The 10,006-nt window shown below is 40.8% G+C and overlaps 1 pseudogene across 1 annotated transcript; it reads right to left on the bottom strand.

The window, feature by feature from the left end:
• Positions 1-2,949: 2,949 nt before the first annotated feature.
• LOC108512048 (glutathione S-transferase Mu 2 pseudogene) lies at positions 2,950-4,077 on the bottom strand (annotated as a pseudogene). Its single transcript, XR_001880471.1, has one exon. The product of XR_001880471.1 is annotated as a glutathione S-transferase Mu 2 pseudogene (transcript).
• Positions 4,078-10,006: the final 5,929 nt, after the last annotated feature.

A 10,006-nucleotide genomic window follows, 5' to 3' on the forward strand; every position in this document is an offset into this window, starting at 1 on the left:
CTCCTCTCCTGCAATACAAGTTCAACTTCTCTGGTTAATGTAGATTTCAGGCAAGGGGTTCATGACAATGGCACTCCTTCTGGAGGAACTTCCCTTAGATAAAGAAAACTTCAGAGAAAGTCCCTTTCAAGAGAAAGAGAATAGATAGCAGGGTGGAGAAAGGTCAGAGAGACCTTGGTTCTGAGGCTGCTTCTTTAGTTCAAAGCACTCAGCATGTCAAAGTGCCATACTTTGGATATCATTCTCTGAGTTCCAGCATTTTCCATCACTGTGCAGGTTGTATTTTCTAGAGTTTGTATCAGTGGAATCATACAGTAGGCACTTCTTTTTGTATAGCTTATTTTGCTTGGCATAATTATTTTGAAATTTCTCCATGCTGTTGTGTGCATCAGGAATTCACTGCTGTTCACTGCATAGCAGTGTTCCATTGTATGGATGCGCCACAGTCTGTTGATCCATTTACTGATGGACATTAGGGTTGTTTATGGTATGACAGACCAGGAAATACCTCTCCAAAATATAAAAGATGGTTGAGCTAAAGACAATTAAGATGCAGGAGAGTTCTCTACTTTCTCTCTGTTTGCTTAAAAGCAGGACAGAGGTTGGGTGTGGTGGCTCACACCTGTAATCCCAGCACTTTGGGAGGCTGACGGGGGTGGATCACCTGAGGTCAGGGGTTCGAGACCAGCCTGATCAACATGGTGAAACCTTGTCTGTAGTAAAAATAAAAAAGTTAGCTGGGTGTGGTGGTAGGCACCTGTAATCCCAGCTACATGGGATGCTGAGGCAGGAGAATCTCTTGAACCTGGGGGGCAGAGATTGCAGTGAGCTGAGATTGTGCCACTGCACTCCAGCCTGGGTGACAGAGTGAGACTCCCTCTTGAAAAAAAAAAAAAGAAAGAAAAAAAAAAAGGTAGGACAGAAATTTACATACAAAAGGTCTTTCTATTTCCCTCCCCAACTTTTCTTCCTGAAGACAGGATGTACATTCTCCTTTATTAGACAAATCCTTATTAGCTTACAGATGGCACTAGAGAAACCTGTGAACAGACTTTACTCCATTATTGCCTTCTCCTATATTTACCTTCCCACAGTTTCCTGGCTTTGGAAGCCTGGGACTGTTTTATTTTGTCTTGTCACTTTTCTAAAATGTATTTTTTTTTTGTTAGATGTACTATATAAGCCACACACCTAAACTGCTGCCTGAGTCACTTTCCACTGAGGCATTGCACACATTAGTAATTTTTTTTTCTCTTGTTAATCTGTCTTTTGTTACAAAAGTCTGTCCCAACTACAAACTTTTTTTTTTTTTGAAACAGAGTCTTGCTCTGTGGCGCAGGCTGGAGTGCAGTGGCACGATCTTGGCTCCCGGGTTCAAGCCATTCTTGGGCCTCGGCTTCCTGAGTAGCTGGGATTACAGGCGTGTGCCATCACATCTGGCTAATTTTTGTATTTTTAGTAGAGATGGGGTTTCACCATGTTGGCCAAGCTGGTCTCGAACTCCTGGTCTCAAGTGTTCTGTCCGCCTTGGCCTCTCAAAGTGTGGGGATCATAGGCATGAGTCACTGCGCCCGGTCTAACTACAATCTTTTGTGGGCCGAAAATATTTTTTTCTCATTCACTAGATTTTTAGTTATTAGAAAGAAAGGTGGTATGAACATTTGTGTACAAGTTTTGTTTGGACATATGTTTTAATTTCTCTTGGATAAATAAATATCTAGTCATGGAATGAGAAGAGTTTTAGAGTTTTAACTCTTAGATTTAAGTCTTTGATCCATTTTGAATTCATTTTTGTATCTGGTGTGAGTCACAGGGTCCATCTTCATCCTTTGCATATGGATATCCAGTGTCTTGGCACCACTTTTTGAAAAGACTGTTCTTTCCTCATTCAATGGTTGTGTGCTCTTGTCAAAAATTGATTGACAGTAAATGTGAGGCTTTATTTCTGGACTTTCAATTCTGTTCTGTTGATCAATATGTCTGTCCTTATGCCAGTACCACTCTGTCTTGATTGGTATAGGTTTGTAGTGAGTTTTGGAATTGGGAAATGTAAATTCTACAGCTTTGTTCTTTTTAAAAACTTGTTTTGACCATTCTGAGTTTCTTAAATTTCCATATGAGCTTTAGGATTAGCTTGCCAGTTTTGCAAAGAAATCAGCCAAGGTTTTTGTTAGGGATTGTATTGAATTTTAGTTCAATTGAAGAGTTTTTCCATCTTAACAATGTTAAGTGTTCTGTCCTATGAACATAGATTATCTTTTCATTTATTAAAATCTTCAATTTCTTTCAATGATGTTTTGTAGGTTTCAGTGTACAAGTTTTGTACCTCTTTTGTTAAAGTTATTTCTGTGTATTTTTTCTTTTTGATGCTATTGTAAACAGAATTTTCTTTATTTCCTTGTCTGCTTATTGCAACTATAAAGAAATACAATTTCTGTTTGTATATTAATCTTGTATTCTGCAACCATGCTGAACTTAAAGTTTGTTAGTTCAAATAGTTTTTTAGTGGATTCATTAGAATTTTCTATATGCGAAATCACATCATCAACTAATAGGATACTTCTATTTCTTCCTTTCCAAGCTGGGTGCCTTTTATTTCTTTTTCTTGCCTAATTGCCTTGGCTAGAACCTCCTTCACAATGTTGAATAGAAGCCGGGAGAGCAGACGTCTTTGTCCTGTTCTTCATTTTGTCTTGATGCTTCATCTGAAAAAGAATCAGTTCTTTTACCATTAAATATGCTCTTACCTGTGGGTTTTTTGTAGAAGCCCTATATTAAGTTGAAGAAACTCTCATCTATTCCTATTTTGTTGAGTGTTTTTTTCATCATGAGAGGGTGTTAAATTTTGTCAAGTGCTTTTTCTGCATCTATTGAAATGATCCTGTGGATTTTGACATTTATTCTGTGTGTGTGTGTGTGTGTGTGTGTGTGTGTGTGTGTGTGTGTGTTTTAGGTTTTACTTGCATCAGGTAGGCTTAAGGCAGGAGCCATGCTGCAGGAGAAGGGCCTGTAAACCAGTCAATGCTGCTCTTTCATGCAGCCCTGGGACCCCAGGGCTGAGCTAGCTCCACAGGTGAGGGGCCAGTGAGGCCCCTCAAAGCAGACACAACCACTAACAGGAGGGATGGTCAGGCTGGCTTTAGTGCAGGGAAGGGTAATGTTGGGAGGGAGACGTTCATAAAGGAAAATGGGTAGCTGAGGCTTTAAAGGGCTTGGATGGGACAGGGGTTTAGGGGAAGTGAAGAGGGCCAATAAAGTCTTGGGGGTAAAGAAGGGAATAAACAGGGAAAAAGAACAAGAAGGCAGGGGCTGGGGTGTGGAGTCCAGCTGCTCTACACAGTCTGGGCAGCAGGCTGAGTATGGGCAACTCACTGCCACCTCCTGGCCTTCAAGGCACTACTTGTTGCCCCAGACAGCCATCTTTGTGAACACAGGTCTTGGGAGGAAGTGGCTGGATTTCATGCAGGCAGAGATCTCCAAGCCCTCAAATCGGGAGATGAAGTCCTTCAGGTTTGGGAAGGCATCCAAGCACTTGGGCTCAAATACTTGGTTTCTCTCGAGGACATCATAAGCAATGAAATCCACAAGGGCGATCTTGTCCCCAAGAAACCATGGCTGCTTCCCCAGAAACTGTAAGTAGAATTTCAGCATCGCAGGGAGTGCCTCCAGGTATTCTGGCTTCAGTTTCTCAAAATCTGGGTTGTAGCAGAGTCTGGCCAGCTGCATTTGGTTGTCCATAAGCTGGTTCTCCAAAATGTCTTCCCAAATCTTCTCCCTTTCTGTCTCCCCACACAGGTTGTGCTTGTAGGCAATGCAGCCCAGGATAGCCTTGCTCTGGGTTATCTTGTGAGCCCCATCAGTCAAGTAGGGCAGATTGGGAAAGTCCAGGCCTGGCTTGAATTTTTCATTCAACCACTGGCTTCTGTCATAGTCAGGGGCATCCCCCATCATGTACTTCTTTTCCTCATAGCTTGAGTCTGTGTATTGCTGGAGCAGGCAGATGGTGTGGGTCAGCCCTCAGATGTCCCAGTACCCCTGTGTCATGGGCCTGGTGCTGGTCGGTGTGGATTCTGCAGACAGGCCCATTTACTCTATTGATGTGGTATGTTACATCAATTGACTTTTGGATGTTAAAACAATCTTGCATTCCTGGGATAAATTCCACTTGATCATGGTGTGTAATCCATTTTACATATTGCCAAATTCTACTTGCTAATTTTTTTGAGGATTTTGCATCTTATTGGTAAGAGATATTAGTCCATAGCTTTCTCGTGGTGTCTTTGGTTTGGGTATCAGGGTAATACCAGCCTCGTAGAATGAGTTGGGAAATGTTCCCTTCTCTTCTATATTTTGGAAGAGTTTGTGAAGAATTTATATCATTTATTTATCTTTTAAAAATTGTGGTAAAATACACTAATATAAAAATTTCTATCTTAACCATTTTTAAGTTTACAATTTAGTAGTGATAAGTAGTGATAAGTATATTCACATTGTTGTTGCAACCAGCTTCTAGAACTTTATTTTTTCTGAGGCGGAGTCTAACTCTTGTCACCCAGGCTGGAGTGCAATGGCGTGATCTTGGCTCACCGCAGTCTCTGCCTCCCAGGTCCCAGCAATTCTTCTGCCTCAGCCTCCTGAGCAGCTGGGATTACAGGCATGCTCCACCACACCCAGCTAATTTTGTATTTTTAGTAGAGACGGGGTTTCACCATGTTGGTCACGCTGGTCTTGAACTCCTGACCTCAGGTGATTCACCTGCCTTGGCCTCGCAAAGTGCTGGGATTACAAGTGTGAGCCACTGCACCTGGCCCAGAACTTTTTTATCTTGCAAAATGGAAACTCCATACCTATTAAACAACCTCCCATTTCCCCTTCTCCCAGCTCCCAGTAACCACTGTTCTATTTTCTGTTTCTATAATTTAAAAAAAATTTTTGAGACAGCGTCTCACTATGTTGCCCAATCAAGAGTGCAGTGGTTATTCTCAGGCACAGTCATAGTGCACTATAGCTTCAAACTCATGGGCTCAAGCAGTTCTTCTGCCTTAGCCTCCCAAGTACCTGAGACTTTAGATGCATACCTGGCTTTGTTCCTATGATTCTGACTGCTCTTATGTACCTCGTATAAGTGGAATTATAGAGTATTTATCTTTGTGTGATTGGTTTATTTCACATTAGCATAATGCCCTCAAGGATCATTCATGTTATACCATGCATCAGAATTTTCCTCCTTTTTAAGGCTGAGTAATATTCCATTGTAGGTATACGCCACATTTTGTATATCCATTCATCTTTCAATGAACACTTTGGCTGCTTCCATCTTTTGACTATTGTGAATATTGTTGCTATGAACAAGAATATCTTTGAGGCCATGTTATCCATTCTTTTGGATATATATCCAGAAGTAGATTTTCCAGATTATATGGTAATTCTATTTTTAATTTTGAGGAATTGCATGCCATAATACTATCACAGAATGACACCAGAGTAGTATTATTTCTTTTTTAAATGCTTGGTATAATTCCCCAGTGAAGCTGAGACTTTTATTTTATTTTATTTTATTATTAATTCAGCCTGTTTAGTTGTTATGAGTATACTCAGATTTTCCATTCTTTCTTGAATCAGGTTTGATAGTTTGTGTCTTTCCAGGAATGTGTTCATTTCATCTAAATTATACTATGTAATGTGTTGGCATGCAGTTGTTCATAGTGTTCCCTTGTAATTTATTATTATAATTATTATTGTTATTATTATTATTATTGAGACAGAGTCTCTCTCTGTTGCCCAGGCTGGAGTGCAGTGGTGCAATCTTGGCTAACTGCAACCTCTGCCTCCCGGGTTCAAGTGATTCTCCTGCCAACAGCCTCCTGAGCAGCTGGGATTACAGGTGTGCACCATCACGCCCGGCTGATTTTATACTTTTAGTAGAGACAGAGTTTCACCATGTTGGTCAGGCTGGTCTTGAACTATTGACCTCAGGTGATCTGCCCACCTCGGCCTCCCAAAGTGCTGGGATTACAGGTGTGAGCCACTGTGCCTGGCTGCCTTACAATTTTTTTTTCTGTGAGATTAGTAGTAATGAGCCCTCTTTCAATTCTGGATTTGGTAATTGAGTCTTTTTTTCTTGGTCAGTCTTGCTAAGGTTTTGTCCATTTTGTTGGTATTTTTAAAGAATCAACTTTTGCTTTCATTGATTTTCTCTGCTGTTTTTCTATTTTCTATTCATTAATATCTGCACTAATCCTTCTTATTTCCTTCCTTCTGCTTGCTTTGGGTTTAGATTGTTCTTCTTTGCCTCTTTGTCCTTTTGGCTGTGTGCCTTCTTTTCTTTACTCTTGTTAGAGTGGACTAGAGAGATGGGCAGAGATAAATGCATGTAAAACAGAAGTCCTCTCGAGAATCCATTCACTAACAAACTGTTCCTTTGAATCAAAACATTGTTGCCTCTGGGTGACCTTTAAAAAAATGATATGGAGCTGGGCATGGTGGCTCACGCCTGTAATCCCAACACTTTGGGAGGCCAAGGCAGGTGATTCACCTGAGGTCAGGAGTTCAAGATCAGCCTGGCCAACACAGTGAAACCCCATCTCTACTAAAAATACAAAAATTAGCCAGGCACGGTGGCATGTACCTGTAATCCCAGCTACTTGGGAGGCTGAAGCAGGAGAATTGCTTGAACCTGGGAGGCGGAGGCTGCGGGGAACCAAAACCACGCCATTGCACTCCAACCTGGGCAACAAGAGTGAAACTCTGTCTCAAAGAAGAAGAAAAAAAAAAAAAGACATGGAAAATTGCCACCAGTGTTTTCTACATTAGTGTGAGTTAATTCCTCAGATACTTTGTTAAAGCCCAGTGTGATAGGTAAAAGCTGCCTAGTAGAAATAGAAAGTTTAAAAACAGGGCAAAGGGAAGAGTAACTTTCCTGTTTTCTGACTGCTGAATGGTCAGGAAAAGTTGCCAAACAGGAGACTGACTTGTTTAAAATTTGGGAACTTGCTGAAGTAGGGGATTGAGAGAGGGAAGGAAAATATAAGAGGGAAGATGAGGAAGCTAAAAAAGGAAAAGAACAGTTTTCTCACATTTACTCCTTAATCAGCACAAAGTTAAGACATTTCCACCCACTGATTTAATTCCTTTCTGTGTTTTATATCACGCCATTTGTATTTTGTCAGCTATTTACTATTTTAAGAGTGAAAACTTTCAGAATCTATGAGACGTATAATTCTGAGACTTTAGAATCTGAATTTTCAAAGATAGAAAAACTAAAAAGTGAATATTTACATTAGAAACATATNGGGCAAAGGGAAGAGTAACTTTCCTGTTTTCTGACTGCTGAATGGTCAGGAAAAGTTGCCAAACAGGAGACTGACTTGTTTAAAATTTGGGAACTTGCTGAAGTAGGGGATTGAGAGAGGGAAGGAAAATATAAGAGGGAAGATGAGGAAGCTAAAAAAGGAAAAGAACAGTTTTTCTCACATTTACTCCTTAATCAGCACAAAGTTAAGACATTTCCACCCACTGATTTAATTCCTTTCTGTGTTTTATATCACGCCATTTGTATTTTGTCAGCTATTTACTATTTTAAGAGTGAAAAACTTTCAGAATCTATGAGACGTATAATTCTGAGACTTTAGAATCTGAATTTTCAAAGATAGAAAAACTAAAAAGTGAATATTTACATTACAAACATATTTCTTCCTATTGCAAACAAAATTCAGTATAAGGATCTCTAAAATAGTTGATATCTTTAGATATTAGATGATTCACTTTCCAAAATAGTTTGCAGACGGCCTTCGAGGAACACAACGGCCTTTTAAAATAAGGCCCACATTTCCCTAGCAAGCAGAAGCAGAAAAAAAGAAATAAAGAAAATAAGGCCCATTTATGATAATAAAGTGAGAAAAACAGGAAAACTAATATTTGGATTTATTTTAGAGGCAAAAGTCCTGATCTAGTTCTTGAGACAGTTAGTCAATTCCGTCCATGTTTTATTCACTTATTTGAAACATGCAAACATAGTATTTTTGCTCCCCTTAAATATGTTCAAAGGCCTAGAAACTTTCAGGGAAGAAACCACAAAAAACTTTTGAAGTAGATTTTAAGCCAGACACAGTGGCTTACGCCTGTAATCCCGGCGCTTTGGGAGGCCGAGGTGGGTGGATTGCTTGAGGTCAGGAGTTCGAGACCAGCCTGACCAACATGGAGACGGGTCTCTACTAAAAATACAAAAATTAGTCGGACGTGGTGGCACATGCCTGTACCCCAAGCTACTTGGGAGGTTGAGGCAAGAGAATCGCTTGAACCCAGGAGATGGAAGTTGCAGTGAGCCAAGATCTTGCCATTGTACTTGTGCCTGGATGACAAAGCAACACTCTGTCTCAAAAATAAATAAATAAAATAGATTTTATTAATAGAAGTTTATACCCTTGTTATATCCTTATTTTGGATTAGTCTGTTGTCTTTTGCATAAACTTAGATGTTTTGAAATAATATTTCATTGTTCCAACAGTCTGGCAGGCATGGACTTTTTTTTTTATTTTAATTTAAAAAATTTCTTTTGAGACAAGAGTTTCACTCTGTCACCCAGGCTGGAGTACAGTAGCATGATCTCGGCTCACTGAAACCTCTGCCTCCTGGGTTCAAATGTTTCTCCTGCCTCAGTCTCCTGAGTAGCTGGGATTACAGGGCTGCACCATCGTGCCCAGCTAATTTTTGTAATTTTAGTAGAGATGGGGTTTCACCATGTTGGCCAGGCTGCTCTCGAACTCCTGGCCTCAAGTGATCCACTCACCTCGGCCTCCCAAAGTGCTGGGATTGCAGGCATGAGCCACCAGGCCCAGCTTGGGCATGTACTTTTAAACAAGAAGGTATTTATGGCCAGGCAAGCCAGGGCAATCGCTGCTCTGAGTCCTCAGGTTTCATCCTAGATGTGGAGACAATGACAGACTCTTTTCTCTCCTGGCTTGATATTAGAAATGTGGAGCAGATTTCAATTTCCATTTGGTAATCCTCTGTTGAACAATTCAGCATTTGTGATACATGGTGGTTGGAATTACCTTCCTCTCCACAAAACTTTGTAAACAGCTTGGTTTATCAGGTTTTAGTTTTTGCTGTTGAATTATGACAAAGGGAATATGTAAGGGTTTGAATGCTTTTGGATGCCTTCATGTAATGAGCTAGTGGAGTTTGGAGTGGATGTACTGTAGCCGAGTGAAGGTGATAGAATTCTGACATATTATGTATGAGTAACAAATTATTTTCAACCTTCTCCCTCACCAGGCCATAACTGGAACCACTAATAAGCAAAGTTCTTGGAAGATCATCAAGGTGTTAAATAGTTTAGAGGAAGCAGAGGTGTGGTACCCCTGAGCCCCATGGACATATATGTGGGTGGTGATTGCACCCAATTGCTACCCATCCCCATCTAGAAAAGTCAGGCTTGCTCTTTCTCCTTTCATTCAACACATAGTTAAAATAAATTTAAGGCCGAGAACGGTGGCTCACACCTGTAATCCCAGCACTTTGGGAGGCCAAGGAGGGTGGATCACGAGGTCAGGAGTTCGAGACCAGCCTGACCAACATGGAGAAACCCTGTCTCTACTAAAAAAAAAAAAAAAAAAAATTAGCTGGGCATGGTGGCGCATGCCTGTAATCCCAGCTACTCGGGAGGCTGGGGCAGGAGAATTGCTTGAACCCGGGAGGTGGAGGTTGCGGTGAGCCGAGATAGTGCCACTGCCCTGCAGACTGGGCAACAAGAGCGAAACTCCATCTCAAAAAAATAAAATAAAATAAAATAAAATAATAAATAAACAAATAAATAAATTTAAATGGCCATGTCTGGGCACGGTGGCCCATGCCTGTAATCCCAGCACTTTGGGAGGCCAAGGCAGGCAGATCACTTGAGGTCAGGAGTTCAAGACCAGCCTGGCCAACATGGTGAAACCCCATCTCTACTAAAAATACAAAAATTAGCTAGGTGTGGTGGCATGTGCCTGTAATCCCAGTTACT

The sequence above is a fragment of the Rhinopithecus bieti genome, unplaced genomic scaffold (assembly GCF_001698545.2).
Source record: "Rhinopithecus bieti isolate Rb0 unplaced genomic scaffold, ASM169854v2 scaffold_26504, whole genome shotgun sequence".
In the NCBI taxonomy this organism is placed as follows: domain Eukaryota; kingdom Metazoa; phylum Chordata; class Mammalia; order Primates; family Cercopithecidae; genus Rhinopithecus; species Rhinopithecus bieti.